This window comes from Sander lucioperca, chromosome 6 (genome assembly GCF_008315115.2).
Source record: "Sander lucioperca isolate FBNREF2018 chromosome 6, SLUC_FBN_1.2, whole genome shotgun sequence".
NCBI classification, from domain to species: domain Eukaryota; kingdom Metazoa; phylum Chordata; class Actinopteri; order Perciformes; family Percidae; genus Sander; species Sander lucioperca.
In genome coordinates this window covers 23,826,221-23,845,488 of record NC_050178.1, presented here as the reverse complement: position 1 = coordinate 23,845,488, position 19,268 = coordinate 23,826,221, and the positions used below count along the sequence as shown (strand labels likewise).

Sequence of the window (19,268 nt, the reverse complement as noted above, 5' to 3'; positions counted from 1 at the left end):
TGTGTGTGGGTGTGTGGTTTCTGAGGGGGAAAGGGATATGGGATATAATTAGCTTCACAATGCCACAATACAAGGCCACAATTAATTTGGATGACAATCAAACAATACATAAGTTATCTGCTGTTATTAATAAACTAACAATGAATATAAATAATCAAATGTACATTTCCTACACAGGTAACTCAAATGAGTAATGTAAACCAATTCCAACTGTTCAATATAACAGCACCTTTAAACATCAGACAAACAAAAGGAATGCAAGATTAGTGCTCACCTTATAATTACATTAGCAACATTTCATCAAAGTAAAAATGTATGAAACTTACATCACTCAATAACGCACACAAGGCAGGAGACACAGCATTTCCAGCAGCAAGGACTCCTCCATGTGGTTTGATCAAAGGGAAGGGGCTGTGTGCACAGGTGCTGTCTAATGAAGTCTGTGGCTGATTGAGGCTAATTAGTTGAAGGTGTGGTGAACTACCTGGGGAGCTGAGTGGCAAAAAAAGGGGGGTGTGGCAACTGCAGGACAGAGCTGAAAACTTCCAAACACTGTGCAAGCCGGGCGGGCTAGCCGAGCTAGCTACCGGCAGGATGGCGCCTGGTGCAGGTGCGTTTAGGGCGTGTCCAAATCCACGTTTGCTAGTTTGATGGCAGAAAAAAGGGTCTGTGCGCCGGGCGCATGGTTCAAAAGGGTTGTACTTAGTGTCTTCATTAATTCAACCAGATACCAAAATAGCAACATAAATTAAACAAATAAACCTTGTTGTCTTTTTTTGCCATGCTTTAGAAACAAAAGTTGCTAACTTATATACATTAAATCTAAACAACCACTCCATTTGGTCTTCATCCATACACCAGAACATTTCAGGATTTTGAACAGACTGGCAAATAATGCAGCAGGTCAATGGTAAGGTGGTATAGTATGGTCTCAGCCAGTGTTTTGAAGTTCTGTTGAGCAAGGCACTACGACACTGTCCAAAAATCCCCGAGATCACCATAATGCTGTTTCAGCCCTGATGGCAAAAGTGTCACGTCATCACCAATCAGTCAGTCTCTCTGCACAACGACAGAGTATTACACAATCGTATTTATGTAATATGTTAATCCAATTGTCAACAAACTATCCAGGCCATATAACTAAGAAGTGAACCAGACGTTGGCTGGACTGAAGAGAGAGGGAGGGGTGGGTATGGCACTAACAGTGTGGGTTGATTCCCACACGTTTCCCACACTGTGAGCAGAGAAACAGGGTTATAAGAAAGGAATGTGCATGTAAACAGCGTTTACATGCACAGCAGTAACCGTTAAGTGTAATACCCAGTCCTTCCAAAAAGAGTTTTTTTGTGATTGTTGCGGGCAAAAATCCTTGATTATGCGGCACGTTTTCTTACAAAATGTGATGGAATATGCGGGATATTTATGCAATTTTATGCGATGAAATTGCAGGAACTTGCAAAAACTTTGGTTTCATCATGGCTTCATCGCGGCGTTTGCAGCTTTTCGATGATCACGTCGCGTAATTACATCGCGTAATTACGTCACTTCATAACGTCACTTCATAACGTTCCCATGTCAACAGGGGAAAACAGCTGCTCTTGTGTGAAGTAAACGCAACATTTTTCAACTTTCTGCAAAGATATGTGTGACTTTTTTGCAACAAAAAATGCTGTGATTATGAAATCATGCAAGCCCGCATATTTTGCGCGGAAATCGTCAATTTATGCGGCAAAAGTGCGCCGTATTTGAAAAAATGCGCCCCCCCCCCACATAAATATGCAGACTTTGGCTGATTATGCATTGAATTATGAGATCACATAATCACATTTTTCTGGAGGGACTCACAGCGCTGACGGATTTTTTCTGGTTCAAAAACCACTCCAGCGCAGTGGAGAGGGGCAGTTGAAGCATGCGCAGACGCTTAAAGGCATACTAACTTTTCCCTCTTCAGTCCAGACCAGAACTAGTTCCAATGAGACAACCTGTAGGGGGACCGTTAAAGTTTAAAGTTTAAAGTTACATAGTGTGCCTTTAAAGCGATCATACTCCGGTTAAAAGTGTACTATGAGTTCCTGCCAAGGGGGTCAGCTTCTCCTCGGAACGCGTAGCTCCTATGGCGCCATTTTGATGCTACCAAGCCATCACCTCCCGTTAGCATCCCATTGACTGCCATTCATTTTGGCGTCACTTTGACAGAGAATAACTTTACATCTGAAGAGTTTAAAGACTCTATTTGTCCATTGTTTATTTCTAAAGAAACACAACAATGTATAAAAGGCTCCATTACCTTGTACCTCACGTTATGGCTCCGTAGCAGACGTTTTTATAAAAATAGGCTAACGATTGGGTCATAACCACGAGACTTACTGTCTCATAGTAGAGGAATTACCGTATAGTACAGGAGAAGCTCTCAGGCAGTTTGGACTTCCATTAGCTGTTTAAGTTTAATTACTAATGTTAACTATCATTTTAGTGATCAATAATTAGCCTGTGTCTATGTTATCTCCTTACATATACCTACGCTCTCCGTCTCTGCTAGATTGGGAATGATTGAGATTTCTCTTGGCACAGCTACCAGAAGACTTCCAACTTTCAGACAGGTTGCTCACGTCACATCTACGTCTTCAAGCTCAGTTGGAGGCTGCTCAGTAACGCTCAGCCATCACCGGGAAAGAGACTTCACTGGTCTCCGTCCAGAGACACGGGACCTGTTGGTCCATTTTATATATGTCAATGGTTCCTGCATGGTCACTTCTGTTGACGTTCCAAGTAAATACCAAACAAATCAGAGCAAGCTTGCCCCTCCCCCCATGTTTCCGTAACTGTCTCGTCTGTGATTGGCTGGAGTGGTTTGTTGTATTTTGGTGCACAGCCTGTGCCTCTAGTGTTTGTTTGACGTTTACGACCCCTGTGTTGTCTCCTGAGACCGGGCTTTTTCACGGTGTGTTCAGGGACCAGGCAGCTAGCGGATCAAGGAGAGATGACTACGATTTGAGACAAAAATGAAATCGCGCTGAAACCATGCAGGAGCTCATAGTGCTCCTTTAAGGTGTATACATGCAAGAATACCTCGGTTACCGAAGGAGTTCTCTAGGTCTGTTAACTGGGTTATGGAACTCTGATTTTAACCGGGGTAAGGTGTTTACATGGCTTTTGAGAAATCGGAGTATTGCCTTATGCCGCGTTCTATTTACCTCGCAACTCGGTTTTAACAAGGTCAAAAGCCGTAAACACGCCCCCTGACCTCGGATTTACGAGCTCGGAACTCAGACAACCTCGCAGTAGCGCGAGTTCAACATCCAACGTGGCTGCCCCCTGTATCAACAGTTGTGAGAGCTGCAGTAACATAAAGTTATTATAAGCACTTCTGTCTTATTTGTGTCACTAAATTAGTCGTTCACACAGGCATGTCCAACTTCTATCTGTGGACATGTTGTTACGCTGTTTGCATGCACAAAAAACGGCGTAATGCGTTGTTATCAACTGGTATTGCTAACAATAGCTAACCGGGCTAGAACTAATGAAAACAATGAAAATCTGATTTTTAAATAGAACGCATTCAACTCGGGTATGACGTCATTCCCAGCTCCGGCTTCCGAGTTCTGAGGTAAATAGAACGAATTAAAGCTATAGTGCATAATTTCTGTCTCGCCCATCAGGAATTCTTAGTAATGACAACAAAACTGTCCACATGATACAAGCCTTCTATGATCGCGCACCTCCCCACCCCTCCTCCATGCAGGTGCTTGTAACCAAGGAGGACACGGAGGATTAAAAAAACATGATGGACTCTTCAGAAGAGGTAATTGGACGACACCATTTTCTGAACAAAGCCAAACTGAGAAATACAGAGAGAGTTGTGTGGAGCTGATAGTCTTAATTAGCTTTGTAGCATCTCATTTGGCAATGGCTTGAATGTAACGGACGTTCATTAATATCAAAAAGTTACGCACTAAAGCTTTCACCTGAATATCATCGGTTTTTAAACTGCATGTAAACGCACTGAATTTGACATTTAAAAATTCCCTCGGGGTGAATGTATCTATCTATCTATCTATCTGTCTGTCTGTCTGTCTGTCTGTCTGTCTGTTGTTCTATCTATCTATCTATCTATCTATCTATCTATCTATCTATCTATCTATCTATCTATTTTTGGGAAACACTTGTTTGTTTTCTTTGTGAGAGTCATATTTGCATGTTATGTACAGAGCTGACATGAGACGTGGTTAGCTGAGTTTAGATTAGCATAAAGACTGGAGGCAGGAGGAAACCGTTGGCCTGGCCCTGTCCAAAGTTCACAAATACACCTACCAACACTTCTAAAGCTCACTAATCAACACGTTATATCATGCTTGTTTAATCCATACACAAGCAGGAATGTCAGAACAACAATTTGTGGTAGATTTGGAGTCACATGCTGGAACTATTTCTTGACAAACAACAATGTATTCATCTGCCCAGTACTTCTGTGCAGCATCTCTGGCTGTAACGCGGGTTGCCAGATGCCCTCGATCGTGTTCGTACAGACATGTTGATAAAAACCTGGCAACATCACTGACGACAAGACTTTAGGAAGCTGCACAGTCACTGCACCGACAGTTGTATGCCATTAATGAGGTCATTTCATCATTTAAAAAAGAAAACTGACCAACTGAACATTTCACGTTGTAAAATGTGAATGAAATGTTATCATAACCAGTTGAAATGATGACCAAAAATACAAAAATAAGGCCCAGTTTATTTAAAGAATATTTATGTGCATACATACTGTATATGTCTACAACCTCTTTTCATATTACGTAGATACATTTTCTACTGTAGGCTACACCTGTCTATCACAGTATTATTTTATTTTATACTTTATATTATAGTGATTGAATCACAGATTTCATTGTCACCCCCTCCACCCAAATCTGCAACCTTGGAGTCAAGTCTTTGACCCCACCCTGTCGTTCCTGCTCCATGTCAACCAAATCACCAAAACAGCCTTGTTCCACCTTCACAACATTTCCTGCCTCCGACCATTTTTTATTTTTTATTTTTTATTTATTTTATTATTTCAGGACAATGCACATTTGATGAACATGTACAGCAGTACACGTAAACGTGCCAGATTGTAGCCCAAGGGCTAATTTCCATCTGTAGTCCATTAGGCAGATTGAAATTACAATAAAAAGGACAAAAGGTATACAGTAGTAACATTTGCTATATAAAACAGAGTAAAACAGGACGAAGAAAAGAAAAACAGGACAATTCATTAGCAAGACCATCACTGACAATTCCTTCTGCTGAAACACACATTTATGCATTTGTAACAGAATTCTGCCGCCCACCTGCTTACCAGAACCGCTCAAGTGGTCTGGATCAACGGAAGTACCGCTGGATGTCTCACCTTCCGCTCTTTGTGTGTTCCCGTTCTCACTCTCCCTTCTCTACAGGAAACAATAACAAACTTTGAGCTACCAAAATTTGGATTGTGCAACAAGGCAGGCCTGCTTGGTTCTTTCAGGGAATGATTGTAAAGATTTATGAAGAATATGTTTAGGTCATTTCCTCTCTAACTGGGTCGTTTTGGGACTGATTGGTGGGATTGTTGTGGACGAAGTACACACAGAGATACACTGGTAAGAGCCAATGAGGTTTAACCATGTATCAGTTAATTTAGATAGATAGATATAAAGATTTTTATTGATCCCAAAAAATGGGAAATAATGGTGTTGCAGCAGCAAATTTTCAGACACACAGCACACATACAGAGTAAACATTAAATAATAGGAAACAATATACATGAAATAATAATAGAATACTACACGAGCAATATTTAAAATATATGCAATTTGGAAATAAAATGTACAACTGTTTCAATAGATATAGATAAACTTAATGTGCAAGTTGGGGAGTAAAAAACAAACAAAAAAACAGCTCATGTTACTGTATTGTGTCAACAGTTAACTTTATTTAATATTGTATGTGGCGTTTTCTTTAGAGACTATTTAGCAGAGCCACCGTCGCTGCGTCCGGAGCTTAGCGCCGCCCAAGATGATTGTGATTGGTTTAAAGAAATGCAAACAACCCAGAGCCTTTTTTTCTCCTATCCCAGAATGCATCTGTGGTGCAGCCAGACCTGACTCCCCAACGCTGTGGAGATAGAGCTGGCCATGTGACCTGCTAGGATAAACCTCAAGACTCTACTCAACCCAGGCCCTCAACAACCTGGATCCCCCTATACGTCTCTGACCTCCTCCACCTGTACCCCCCTCCAGAAGCCTCCTGCAAATGGTCAGGACCAAGCGCATTAAAAGAAATGGACCAACAGATCCCGTTGCTCTGGATGGAGACCAGTGAAGGATATTAGAAGTCTCTTTCCTGGTGATGGCTGAGCGTTACTGAGCAGCCTCCAACTGAGCTTGAAGACGTAGATGTGACGTGAGCAACCTGTCTGAAAGTTGGAAGTCTTCTGGTAGCTGTGCCAAGAGAAATCTCAATCATTCCCAATCTAGCAGAGACGGAGAGCGTAGGTATATGTAAGGAGATAACATAGACACAGGCTAATTATTGATCACTAAAATGCTAGTTAACATTAGTAATTAAACTTAAACAGCTAATGCTAATGGAAGTCCAAACTGCCTGAGAGCTTCTCCTGTACTATACGGTAATTCCTCTACTATGAGACAGTAAGTCTCGTGGTTATGACCCAATCGTTAGCCTATTTTTATAAAAACGTCTGCTACGGAGCCATAACGTGAGGTACAAGGTAATGGAGCCTTTTGTACATTGTCGTGTTTCTTTAGAAATAAACAATGAACAAATAGAGTCTTTAAACTCTTCAGATGTAAAGTTATTCTCTGTCAAAGTGACGTCAAAATGAATGGCAGTCAATGGGATGCTAACGGGAGCTGATGGCTTGTTAGCATCAAAATGGCGCCGGATGTACGCGTTGTGGAGAGAGACTTACCCCCTTGCCAAGTACCCCCTTGAAGTATTGTGGAGCTGCAGAGACGTCCCGGCCTACAAATCATATCCAACAGACTACAGAAAACATCTTTGTTTGCTACAGATCCTCGCAAAAATCACACTATAATCATTTTAATTTTTTAAGATTTAATATTAGTCAATGAAAATGAGAATAATGATACAAACATGATCATTCCCTTCGTTATTGTGAATCACATCGCAATATCAATTAAAATAATCGCAATTAGATATTTGCCTCATATCGTGCAGCTCTAGTAGATACTGGCTCTCCTGGGAATGGAGTGATACCAGTGCTCTAAGTGGGCCGGTACTCACTGGTACGCAGTACCAGCACTTCTATATTTTACTCTTAAGCATACCTGCACTTTTTCTTGCGTACCGCTACTTCTCACATGTAGCCAGTACTCTACCACTGACAGAGAACGCGTCAGTGTCAGAGAGATTGACCCTGACGTTACATAAACTACACTACCCAGAGGGCACTACGTGACTTACCTCAGATCTTGACGAATCACATAAAGGCAAGCAGTCGGCCCACCCTATCAGAAGTTCGCTTAGCCACGGACGCTAGTTCGGAAGAGCTGTCTGATGCCTGCAGCCTGACCGTAACAGATTTTCCACTGCTGAAAACCTAGAAACTCAAAAGAAGTGTGTGGAGTTTGTAAGTCGTTATGTTAGCCTGGCTTCAGAAAGGTACTAAAAGAAGGCGTGTGCCAGAGCCAGACATGTCAACAGAGGTCCAAGTCCAAGAAACATCAGGTACCATTCATGAGCTTCAAACTAACGTTAACGTTGACATGAGCAGAACAGCTAGCGTTAATGAGGAGTCTGCAGCTACCAACCTTAACGTTACCTTAGTCAATGACAGCGACGTCAACAATAACGTAACAAAACACACGGATGACCTGACTGTTGGTCAAGAGCTGCAAAACATATAGCAGCTTCCCTTCACTTACTGGCCAGAGAGGGGACTACAGCTGTCAAGAGAATCACCAGCCCGGTCTCATGGCAGTTCGTGTAAATGTCACGTTATTTTTAATCTATTGATACGTGTTCACGGAGACATTTTTCTCATTTTTTACGTGGTGGCCAGCCAGAAATTGTGAAGTAATGTATTTCAATGGGAAGCATATTTCGTGGTCACAGCAAGAAAATGGTAGGGAGTAGTATAAAGAGCCGAAAATCCACGTAGGGAGGCTGGTCGGGGGGGTGGATGGGTCAACCAACACGGGACTTTCACCCGGGCGAGCGGGGTTCGCGTCCCGCTTGTGGCATTTTGTTTCCCGTAGTCTTCCTAATCACAACCGTCCCGTAATTGTCGCGCGTCCCCAGCAGCCGTCTCCCAGCGTGTGAGGCGCCCTTTCCCCGTAGTGTTTTTCCTAAACCCAACCTCCGCCATCCCGTTATTGTGGCGCGTCCCCCGCGGCCGTCTCCCAGCGGCTGTCTCGCGGAGGCCGCCTCCCGGCATATGGGGCGTCCTTTCCCCGTAGGGTATTTCGTGCTGGCCACCACGTAAAAAACAAGAAAAACGTCCCCGTGAACACGTATCAATAGATTAAAAATAACGTGACATTTACACGAACTGCCGTGAGACTGGGTTGGAATCACACACACACACACACACAGACACACACACTCACATACTTGTTTAAATAAGTACATGTACATATATGTGGTTAATAAATAATAAATTGTTGTTGTACCAGCAATATCAGAGAGAGTACCTGCACTTCAAGCACTGAGTGATACAGTGTACTCCCGGGAAGTAATAATTTAAAGGTTATGTTCAGTGATGTCTCTTGAACTACATCTGGCATCTTGCAGTGTGTTCCCGTCATGAGCAGCTAGAGAGCCACATTAAAATGTCTTACGTGGCACATCTCATTGGTCGCTGTTTTCTTTGGGCTGTGTGAAGTTTAAAACCCCGTTCAGTGTCTGGCCACCACTGTTCCTCCCTGTGTCTCTGTCTTGTTCAAATGTTCTCTCTGTTCCTGGAAAAAAAGACAAGAGGAGGAATGCTTTGTGTACTTTTAACCCTTCACAGGCTCTTTTGTCTGGCTGTGATCTCTTCATCCTCTGCCTGTGATCTTTGCTGCTGAATGCAGATCCCAGTGACGTTGGCAAAACCAGACAAAGGAAAGCTTCCTGGACGGGATTACACTGTGACTCACTGGGCGGCGTTGGGTTTCCCAAAAGGCATCTTTAGCACTGGCAGATTTCTGAAACAGACCAGAAGTTGTGACTGTGGGCAACATGCCATCAGGAGATTCAGCACAATGTAATGTCATCATCTGCAACTTATATACTGTAAGTGTACAGCTTTTCTGCATGCCACAACACATATGTGTATCATATGTTCAGCAGGCAGTTCCCATTCGTACGTACATCTAGGAAAAGTAAAGCACTGTAATCTGTATGTATTCCACGTATTTCTTGCTGTATGCACCACATTACGCTCACTTTTTGTCGGCTAAAACTTAACTGCAACGGCCGCTAAAACAACCAGCAGCTCACGGTGCTCTGCACCCGGCTCAAAGTCAATTTTTTGTCGGCCAAACTCAATAGCAACAGCCTCTGAAACGACCTACAGCTCCCGGTGCTCTGTAACCTTTTCTCGGCTTAATTTAGCTGTAAAAACTGCTAAACTTAACTGTCATGTCGCCTATGACTTATGAAAGGTTGTTATGAAGTTTTCGTGTGTCGATATCATTCTGACCCGTTAATGAGAATGCTTTGTTGTTCAGCTGTAAATGGGGCTTGCTTTCTTTTATTATTACAATTTTTCTATTGTTTCATACTGCATCCAAATTCATATTTTTAGCCACGCTGGCAGATCTTTAGATGGCAATGTCTGTCTTTGAAACAAAATTTTGTACAGACATTAATGGTCCCTGAGGGGTAATGTGTGATACAGAAGCAACCAACACAACAACTACAATAAAATAAGGATTAATCATTAAGTGCATGTATGGCAGCAGTGATATATGAGTTTTCTGTTAGTCCCGCATCTAGGAAGGCTGTTGGTATGACCAGACGGGAGCAACTGAAATGCCTGTGACAAAGGGTGGTTGTGTGTGTGTGTAAATGCAATTTCTCTCACTTTAATGCACACGTTGAAGGATCTCAGCAACCTCAGGAAATAGAGTCTGCACATTCTTTTCTTGGAAACAGCAGTGCTGTTGATTTTCCAGATCAGCCTGTTTTTGACGTTAACACCTAGGTATATGTACTCCTCCAGCATGTCTACATCGCCACCCAAAAATGCAAAGGGCCTGCAGAGTCGTTCCCTTCCCCTTGAAGTCAATAACCATCTCTCTGGTCTTATCATAGACTGTATAATATTAATGGACAGAGCATGTGTGACGTCACTCATTGGTTTGTGGAGCTATCAGCTATCCGTTGTCGAGTTTGCGTTTACGGGCGCAGCCATCCTGGTTGCGGATGTTAGAGTTTAGATTCTCGGCCCAAGCCCGAGCCCGACCCGAGGTCCGGTCGGGTCGGGCTCGGGCTCCGTTATTTTCCGCCACATCGTTACCGCGCCTGGGCCGGACCCTTGATCAAGCAATTTTTTTAATTTTTTTTATCCATTACCTTATTATCCTATTTGGGTGGGGAGAAAGCTATGCCATAATCAGAAATATTATAAATATATATATATAGGCTATATAAAAGTAACAAATGTGTACAAAAGTTAGGCTGCAGTTACTAAATGCAGCACGTGTCATGCGCGGAGTCTCCTCCTCTCGCACGCATCACACCGGGAGCTTGAAGATGTAAAGAAAAAAAGAAAAACAGGAGAATTAACTTTGAGCAAGTGTGGAGGAAAGTCGGAGGTATGGAAGCAGTTTAAACAAGTCGTGGGCAGTGACAACAATATGTTGTTCATCATTCTTTCTTTTTTTTTTTACGTTTCTTCATTCGGATCCACTTGCGATCCGTTCCATTCTAAACTAACAGCAGTTTACAGCTTCGTCCTTGTTGTATTATTCTAAACAGATTTATGTAGTTCAAACAACTCTGAATTGTAGTTGAGGACGTCAGTTATAACGGCCCACGTATTAAAAAATTGTCGGGTTTAAATCAGGCTCGGGCTCATAATTACAGTTAATGTGTCGGGCCGGGCCGGGCTCGGACACAACGTGCTCGGGCTCGGGCAGGTTCGGGCTTGATTTTTTGGGCCGATCTAAGCTCTAGCGGATGTGACGTTTTTAGACGAGAGGGAGGAGAGAGGGAGGAGTGAGGGAGGAGAGAGGGAGGAGAGAGGGAGGAGAGAGGGAGGAGTGAGGGAGGAGAGAGGGAGGAGTGAGGGAGGAGAGAGGGAGGAGTGTAGGAGGAGTGAAGGAGGAGTGAGGGAGGAGAGAGGGAGGAGTGAAGGAGGAGTGAGGGAGGAGAGAGGGAGGAGCCATAGACTGTTGGGCGGTATCTGACTGTTTTTTTGTTTTGGAGTTGGCAACGCTGCTTACACTCTACGTTACGTTACACACGTTCACAGGCAATCTGGATGCAACTGCTGCTGAAAGCTAGCCTACATAATACGAGGTAAGATTTAGCTTCGCTAGGTTTTAAATATATCTTTGTCCCATAGTTATATTACATATAAGAGGTATCTGAAGTTACCATGTAAATTGTCTGTAACGTTAGCTAGCCACTGGTAAAACATGCTAACGTTAATTTTCTGCAAATTGAAGTTTACGTTGTCCTAATTTAAACGTAGTGTCAGCGAAATGCAAAACGGGGATTGCCAATGCTTATCATTATCTAACGCTAAGTATTAGCAAATGTATAACCAAGTTTCTTACAATGTTTGGTTAACTGTAACAACCATAATGCACTGATATGTCTTGCTACTGTTTGCACCATCAGTCTATGGTTGGCGCATTTAGCCTTTTCATGCTTTTAAGAGCTAGCTAACGTTAGCCGAAATAAGCTCATTTAACTAAATTAAAGTTACACTAAAGAACAATAGACTGTTGTTGATTCATCTGTATTCTCCCCCGATAATTAATGAAGTACAGTTACATGCTAGTGTGCATACATATTTAACTATGAGGGGCTCAAGTGGAAATTGATGACTCTTTCTTTCAGAAATAGGAGTGTGGAGAGACACGATGGCATGTGCACCCACCCAATACCTCAGAAGTAAGTCCATCTTCTCTGGCATCACCCAGAGATGCAGGTGGAGGGCTGTTAACAATCCGGGGAAGATCGACAAGGCTCGCAGGTTTTTTTTTCTTTTTCCACTGTGCATTACAGACAACCAACAGACTGTCACACTGTGCTCACTGTAATTGTAAAGGCAGCTTTTATTTCTTTACCCAGGCATTTGGACTTGACTGAACAGAGTGCTGCACAAGTGCTTTAAGCTGTATATGTTAAGCTATATTTTTATATTGTGGTTTGTAATGTCAACCATTTCTACGTGTGGCACTAGTGATTCAACTACCTCTTTTTATTATGCAGACATGTCTCGTGACAGTTAAGTTTGCCTTTACCTTGACCCACAGCAGTGTTTTATGTGTGGGGAATTTACACTGGATTGTAAAAGGTGAACTACATTATTTAATTCATCAATTTAACATAATCTTAAAAATATTACCAGTGTTGTTTGTGGTTTATTAGTTTTTGAAGTTAATGCCCATTTCAATGTGAAATAAAGGTCTTTCTAAAGCTACATTTGTTGTTTTTCTGAAGCAACTATAGGAACATACACAATATTGTAGTCATACAAGAAGACATTGGTAATTTGATAGAATTTGTAATAGATTAAAAGTGTCTATTTTGGCTTTAATCAACATAAATATGATTTCTTAAATGTCACCATACTTGATGGTAACATTTGATGGTGCTTTTCTTGTGTGTCTTTATGTACTTGTCAATTTTAATCACCATGAAAACACTTCACCAAAATCCTTTTAGATTAATTTATAGACATATATTTAATTTTGACATACATAGTCAAGTGTTTAGTAGGTAACTGAAAATGCACTTCTGTAGGCTCTGGTCATTCAGTTTTCAGGGTGGATACCTTTGTAAAGACAAACATGTAGTTAAGGCATGGTAGATCACAATGAATTATATTAATATATTAGCTTGTACATGAAGGTATACTTCAGTTGAGGACATGCAGTATTAAGTAAACATACTCCTACATGTTAAATTTATCTTAGACAATGTGTATTGTACGCAACACTTTTTTAGTGATGTGTACATTTTAGTAATAAACAGAATTTGTGAATATAATTTTTTCAATTTTCAATTTAATTTTAATTATAGTATCAAATCATAACAAGAGTTATCTCGAGACACTTTACAGATAGAGTAGGTCTAGACCACACTCTATAAAGCCCCAACAATTCCAATAGTTCACCCAAGAGCAAGCATTAGCAGCGACAGTGGCGAGGAAAAACTCCCTTTTAGGAAGAAACCTCGGCAGACCCAGACTCTTGGTGGGCGGTGTCTGACGGTTGGGGTTATGACGGTACGGGATGTAGCGTGGCACAGCAGAGCATGGGTGGACGCGGTGGACGCAGCAGGACGTAGCCGGGCATTGCAGGGAATCGCAGAGCGTAGCAGGGTGTAGCAGGTCCATAGCCACAGCTGCACCCAAGACCCAGGTCTTGGTGTCGCCCTAATCCGAGGCGATGTTCTGGGCGAAGAAGAAACATAAGGACTCCGGGGAGTAAACTCCCCAGAGCTAGGTGAGTAACAAGCACTTCTGAGACATGATGTGCATAAAAGGAAACAAAAGAAAAGAGCGTGTCATAAGAAGGAACTTCCTCGGCAGTCTAGAATTATAACAGCATAACTAGGAGAGGCACTATATTATTGATTATACGATAGGTAAATCTGATGACTGTAAAGAGAAGCAGAGAAAAGCAGGGGTGCTGTGTCTGCAGCTATACACCCTGCCCCGCCGGTCTAGGCGTTCACTGCAACTCCTCACTCCCTAACTATAAGCTTTATCAAAGAGGAGAGTTTTCAGTTTAGTCTTAAATGTAGCGATGGTGTCTGCCCCCCGAACCCAGATTGGGAGCTGGTTCCACAGGAGAGGAGCCTGATAGCTGAAGGCTCTGCCTCCCATTCTACTTTTAGAGACTCTAGGAACCACAAGTAACTCTGCATTCTGGGAGCGTAGTGCTCTAGTGGGACAATAAGGTATTAAGAGGTCCTCAAGATATGAAGGAGCTTGACCATTTAGAGCTTTATAGGTCAGAAGAAGGATTTTAAATTCAATCCTGGATTTTACAGGAAGCCAATGGAGAGAAGCTAATACAGGAGAAATATGATCTCTTTTCTTAGTTCTTGTCAGAACACGCGCTGCAGCATTCTGGATCAGCTGGAGAGTCCTAACGGACTTATTTGAGCATCCTGATAATAAGGAATTACAGTAGTCCAGCCTGGAAGTAACGAATGCATGGACTAGTTTTTCTGCATCGTTTTGAGATAGGATGTTCCTAATTTTAGCAATGTTACGAAGATGGAAAAAGGCTGTTCTAGAGGTGTGTTTTAGATGGGCGTTAAAGGATAGATCCTGATCAAAAATAACTCCTAGATTTCTGACAGTAGTACTTGAGGCCAGGGCAATGCCATCCAGAGTAATTATATCTTCGGCTAATGAGGTTCGTAGGGGTTTGGAGCCCAGGACAATAACTTCGGTTTTGTTTGAGTTTAACATCAGGAAATTGTAGGCCATCCATGATTTTATATCTTTAATGCACGCTTGAAGTTTAGCTAGCTGGCTGGTTTCGTCTGGCTTGATTGACAGATATAATTGGGTGTCATCCGCATAACAGTGAAAGTTAATTGAGTGTTTCCTAATAATATTGCCTAGAGGAAGTATATATAAGGAGAATAGAATTGGTCCAAGCACTGAGCCTTGAGGAACGCCATGGTTAATTTTAGCGTAATTGGAGGGTTTATTGTTAACATTAACAAATTGCGATCGATCAGAGAAGTAGGACTTAAACCAGTTTAGTGCGATTCCTTTAATGCCAACTAAATGTTCCAGTCTCTGTAAGAGGATGGTATGGTCAATAGTATCGAATGCAGCACTAAGATCTAATAAGACAAGTACGGAGACAAGTCCTTTGTCTGATGCAGTTAGAAGATCGTTAGTGATTTTCACCAGTGCCGTCTCTGTGCTATGATGCTTTCTAAATCCTGACTGAAAGTCCTCAAATAAGCTATTGCTATGTAGAAAATCACATAACTGGTTAGCGACTACTTTCTCAAGGATCTTGGAGAGAAAGGGAAGGTTAGATATAGGTCTATAGTTGGCTAAGACCTCAGGATCGAGGGTGGGTTTTTTCAGTAGAGGTTTTATCACAGCTACTTTAAATGACTGCGGTACATAACCTGTCAATAAAGACATATTTATCATATCTAGCAATGAAGTGTTAACCACGGGTAACGCTTCTTTAAGTAGCTTCGTTGGGATGGGGTCCAAGAGACAGGTAGATGGCTTAGCTGAAGAGACCTTTAACATTAATTGTTGAGGGTTTATAGGATAAAAGCAATCTAAGTATATGTCAGGTCTAGTCGTTCTTTCTAGCAGTCTGTCAGTTAAAGGTGACCCATTAGAGGTTGGGGGAAAGAGGTGATGAATAGTATCTCTAATTGTTATAATTTTATCGTTAAAGAAACTCATGAAGTCATCACTACTCAGAGCTATAGGAATAGATGGCTCAGTAGAGCTGTGGCTATCTGTCAGCCTGGCTACAGTGCTGAAAAGAAACCTTGGGTTGTTCTTATTTTCTTCTATTAGTGATGAATAGTAGTCTGATCTGGCCTTTCTTAGGGTCTTCCTATAGGTTTTCAGACTGTCTTGCCAGTCTAAACGAGATTCTTCCAGTTTGGTGGAACGCCATTTACTTTCAAGTTTGCGCGAGATTTGCTTTAATTTACGAGTTTGGGAGTTATACCAAGGAGCTAGTTTCCTTTGCTTCATCGTCTTCTTTTTAAGGGGAGCAACAGAGTCTAAAGTCGTCCGTAGGCAGGCCGTAGCACCGTCTATGAAATTATCAATTTGAGAGGGACTAAAGTTTACATAAAGATCCTCTGTTATATTACGGCACGGTAATGAGTTTAGTGCTGTTGGAATATCTTCCTTAAATTTAGCTATAGCACTGTCAGATAGGCTTCTAGCGTAGAAGCTTTTATCTAATTTCGTATAATCGGGTAGTAAGAATTCGAAAGTTATTAAGAAGTGGTCTGATAATAAAGGATTTTGCGGGAATACTATTACGTCTTCAATTTTGATGCCATATGCCAGCACAAGGTCGAGGGTGTGGTTAAAACAGTGCGTGGCCTCATGCACACTCTGACTGAAACCAATTGAATCTAGTAGTGAGTTGAAAGCAGTACTAAGGCTATTGCTGTCAACGTCCACATGGATATTAAAATCACCTACAATAAGTACTTTGTCTGATTTTAGGACTACACATGATAAAAACTCTGAGAATTCCGATAAAAATTCAGAATATGGACCTGGTGCTCGGTAGACAACAACAAATATAATAGGCTGTACTGTTTTCCATGTTGGATGCTGAAGGTTAAGAACGAGATTTTCAAAAGAGTTATAATTTAGTTTAGGTTTAGGATTAATTAACAGGTTTGAGTCAAATATGGCTGCAACTCCCCCTCCTCGGCCTGAGCCTCTAGGAATTTGAGTATTAATAAGAGTGGGAGGAGTGGCTTCATTTAGACTGACATAATCTTCATGGCCCAGCCAGGTTTCAGTTAGACAGAATAGATCAATTTGATTATCGGATATCAATTTGTTTACTAGTATTGCTTTAGAAGACAGAGATCTGATATTTAGTAGACCGCATCTAATTTTCCTATCAACAATATAGATTGTAACATGTATGTGACTCATCTTAAAACAGACTAATGTGCTGACAGAAGGTCTTCAAATAGATTAGCAGACACAACTACAGTAAGTGGAAGAAAGACATCAGTGTAACAGCATCAACAACAGTTAATAACTCCTGCAACAGCATGCTTGTTAGGTACATTAACAGTCTGAAATAATGTATTTAGAATTTTTTGAGAAAAGATTTTTTGAGAAAAGAATATTGAACCTGGTGCTGTATATAATATATTTGGCTGCACAATTAAAGAATTTTCAAGATAGAACACTTATGTAACTTCACAATATATATATATTTTTTCATGTGCGACATTTTATCGTAAAAACGGATATTCTGGCCCACTGCCCCGTCCGTCGGCGCGCCCCAGCGTGACTTTGTCCGAGGTGAGGGTGACGGTGATGCTGTGTGGGTGCCGCCGCGGCGGGGGTGATAGCGTATGTGCCTGTCCTTTGGGCGCCTCCGGGTAACGTTGTAACTCTCGGTACATATATTTCAGTATATTCAAGTTAAAGCAGTCTCCGCTTGTCCCGTGCGAATGCGCCACACGAAACTCGTGAGGGGGTACTTTCTAAATCACACGTGGTCCCAAAATTATTCTAATCCCGTGCGAATAGGGTTGATATGAATTTGCACTATAACGTTAGCTATATCAGGCTTTGACTTTAAGCTAACATTACCATTATATGCGCATCGATTAGCAACAACATCACATGTGGTTAAAAACAGATCACCGGCGAGACCGTTGTGCATACCTACTGTATACGACTGTAACGTTAAATATATTTATTTTAATCCGTTTATACGGTCTGGTCTGCATAACGTTATTAGATAGCCCGCTAGCTTGGTTAGCAAGGTGCAATCTAGCTAGCTAACTTATATTAATTGGGATGCTAACGTTGGCTAACGAAAAACAGTATTAAAACAAAATGTAACGTTATGTTGAGAAATTACGTGTTACTGAAATCTCTGAAGAAGAAGAGGCTTTGGTCCAAATGAAGATTTAAGCAAAAGGTTTAATAAATTGAGTGTGTGTGTGTGTGTGTGTGTGTGTGTGTGTGTGTGTGTGAAACATGCTGCTGCATGTTTTGCAGCCCAGTTTGTTATCTTTAAAAACGAGCCAGCTGTTCGAAATCCAGAAGTCCAGAGACACGGGACCTGTTGGTCCACTATATATACGTCAATGGTAACCAGCCTCTGAAGCTAAGTTAAACACTGTAAACCCTTCTTTCTCACCGTCACTGTTTCCGTACTAACTGCTCCTAACTGCAGTGTAGCATACGTTCTTATTTTGGGAATGGACAGTAACAACAGATGGCATTTTCTTAATTTGTTTGATAACTTAAGTTACTTTGCAGATTCAGATTATTAAGACAAAACGTAATAAACAAATACATTCTTATGTATTATTAGAGATAAAGATATTGAGTGAATGGGCTCCACCTTTACCAGCTGCAACATTTAAGTGATTGACAGATTAATACATCAATAATTATAGCCTAATACAATTAATTAATAGCCTATACATTTTTCTTATATTATACATTTATATATATATATATATATATATATATATAAAGTCAAAGTATCTTTATTAGTCTCCCCAAGGAGAAATTAGTTTTGGACACTGGGAGAAATTGCTGCAAGAGTTACAACAGAGACACAACAAGCACAGGGTTAAAACAATTAAAAGACAAGTGTACAGTAAACATTTGGGCTACTCAAAGAGCTGTGAAAATTGCAAATTACCATTTTCTATACTTGTGCAAAAGAGCCATCCTTCCTACATTCTTCTGTTCTCCCATACATGCTTTACAAACACTCGTTCCTACTTCCATAAGCATCCATGCATTCAGTCATAAATAAACATTCATTTATCCATTCATAAATATCCATACATTCAGCATTCATTCCTCCATTCATATCCATACATACATTCAGTCACATATATACATTAATGAATTCATAGTCATACATTCATCGCTGCTCATGTTGTCTTCCATTGGACCATGCACTCCGGCCAAAACACAAAAACCAATACTTTTTTGACGTTTCTGTCCCTTTTTTTGACAGTTTTGGCGTTTTTTTGTTGTTGCTGTTTTACACTTCTTTTCACTGCCATGTATGAAGACCACTAACACCAACTTATTACCAGTTTTACACTTATTTTTGGAATTCATGGTCAATAAACCTATAACCTACCTATAAAATTATAGGAAATGATACATAATCCTTGAGTTAAAAAAGCAGAAATGATGAATTATTTAGACTAATATTAAAGGAAGGATAATCCCAGACTGGTATATGTCAACGTTCAGCAAGGATACTTTCAATTTCTTTTTCAGATGCTAAACAATTTAACAAAACACCCCAAATTCAATGAAATTAGAGATCTGATCTTTTGTTGTACTTGTGAAGCACGTT

General features: G+C 41.1%; 1 long non-coding RNA gene across 1 annotated transcript; it reads left to right on the top strand.

Moving 5' to 3' along the window:
* Positions 1–300: 300 nt before the first annotated feature.
* On the top strand, positions 301–18,615 carry LOC116053771. The gene is made up of 3 exons (XR_004105930.2): positions 301–313; positions 5,194–5,195; positions 18,425–18,615. It is a non-coding gene; the product is annotated as an uncharacterized LOC116053771 (long non-coding RNA).
* Positions 18,616–19,268: the final 653 nt, after the last annotated feature.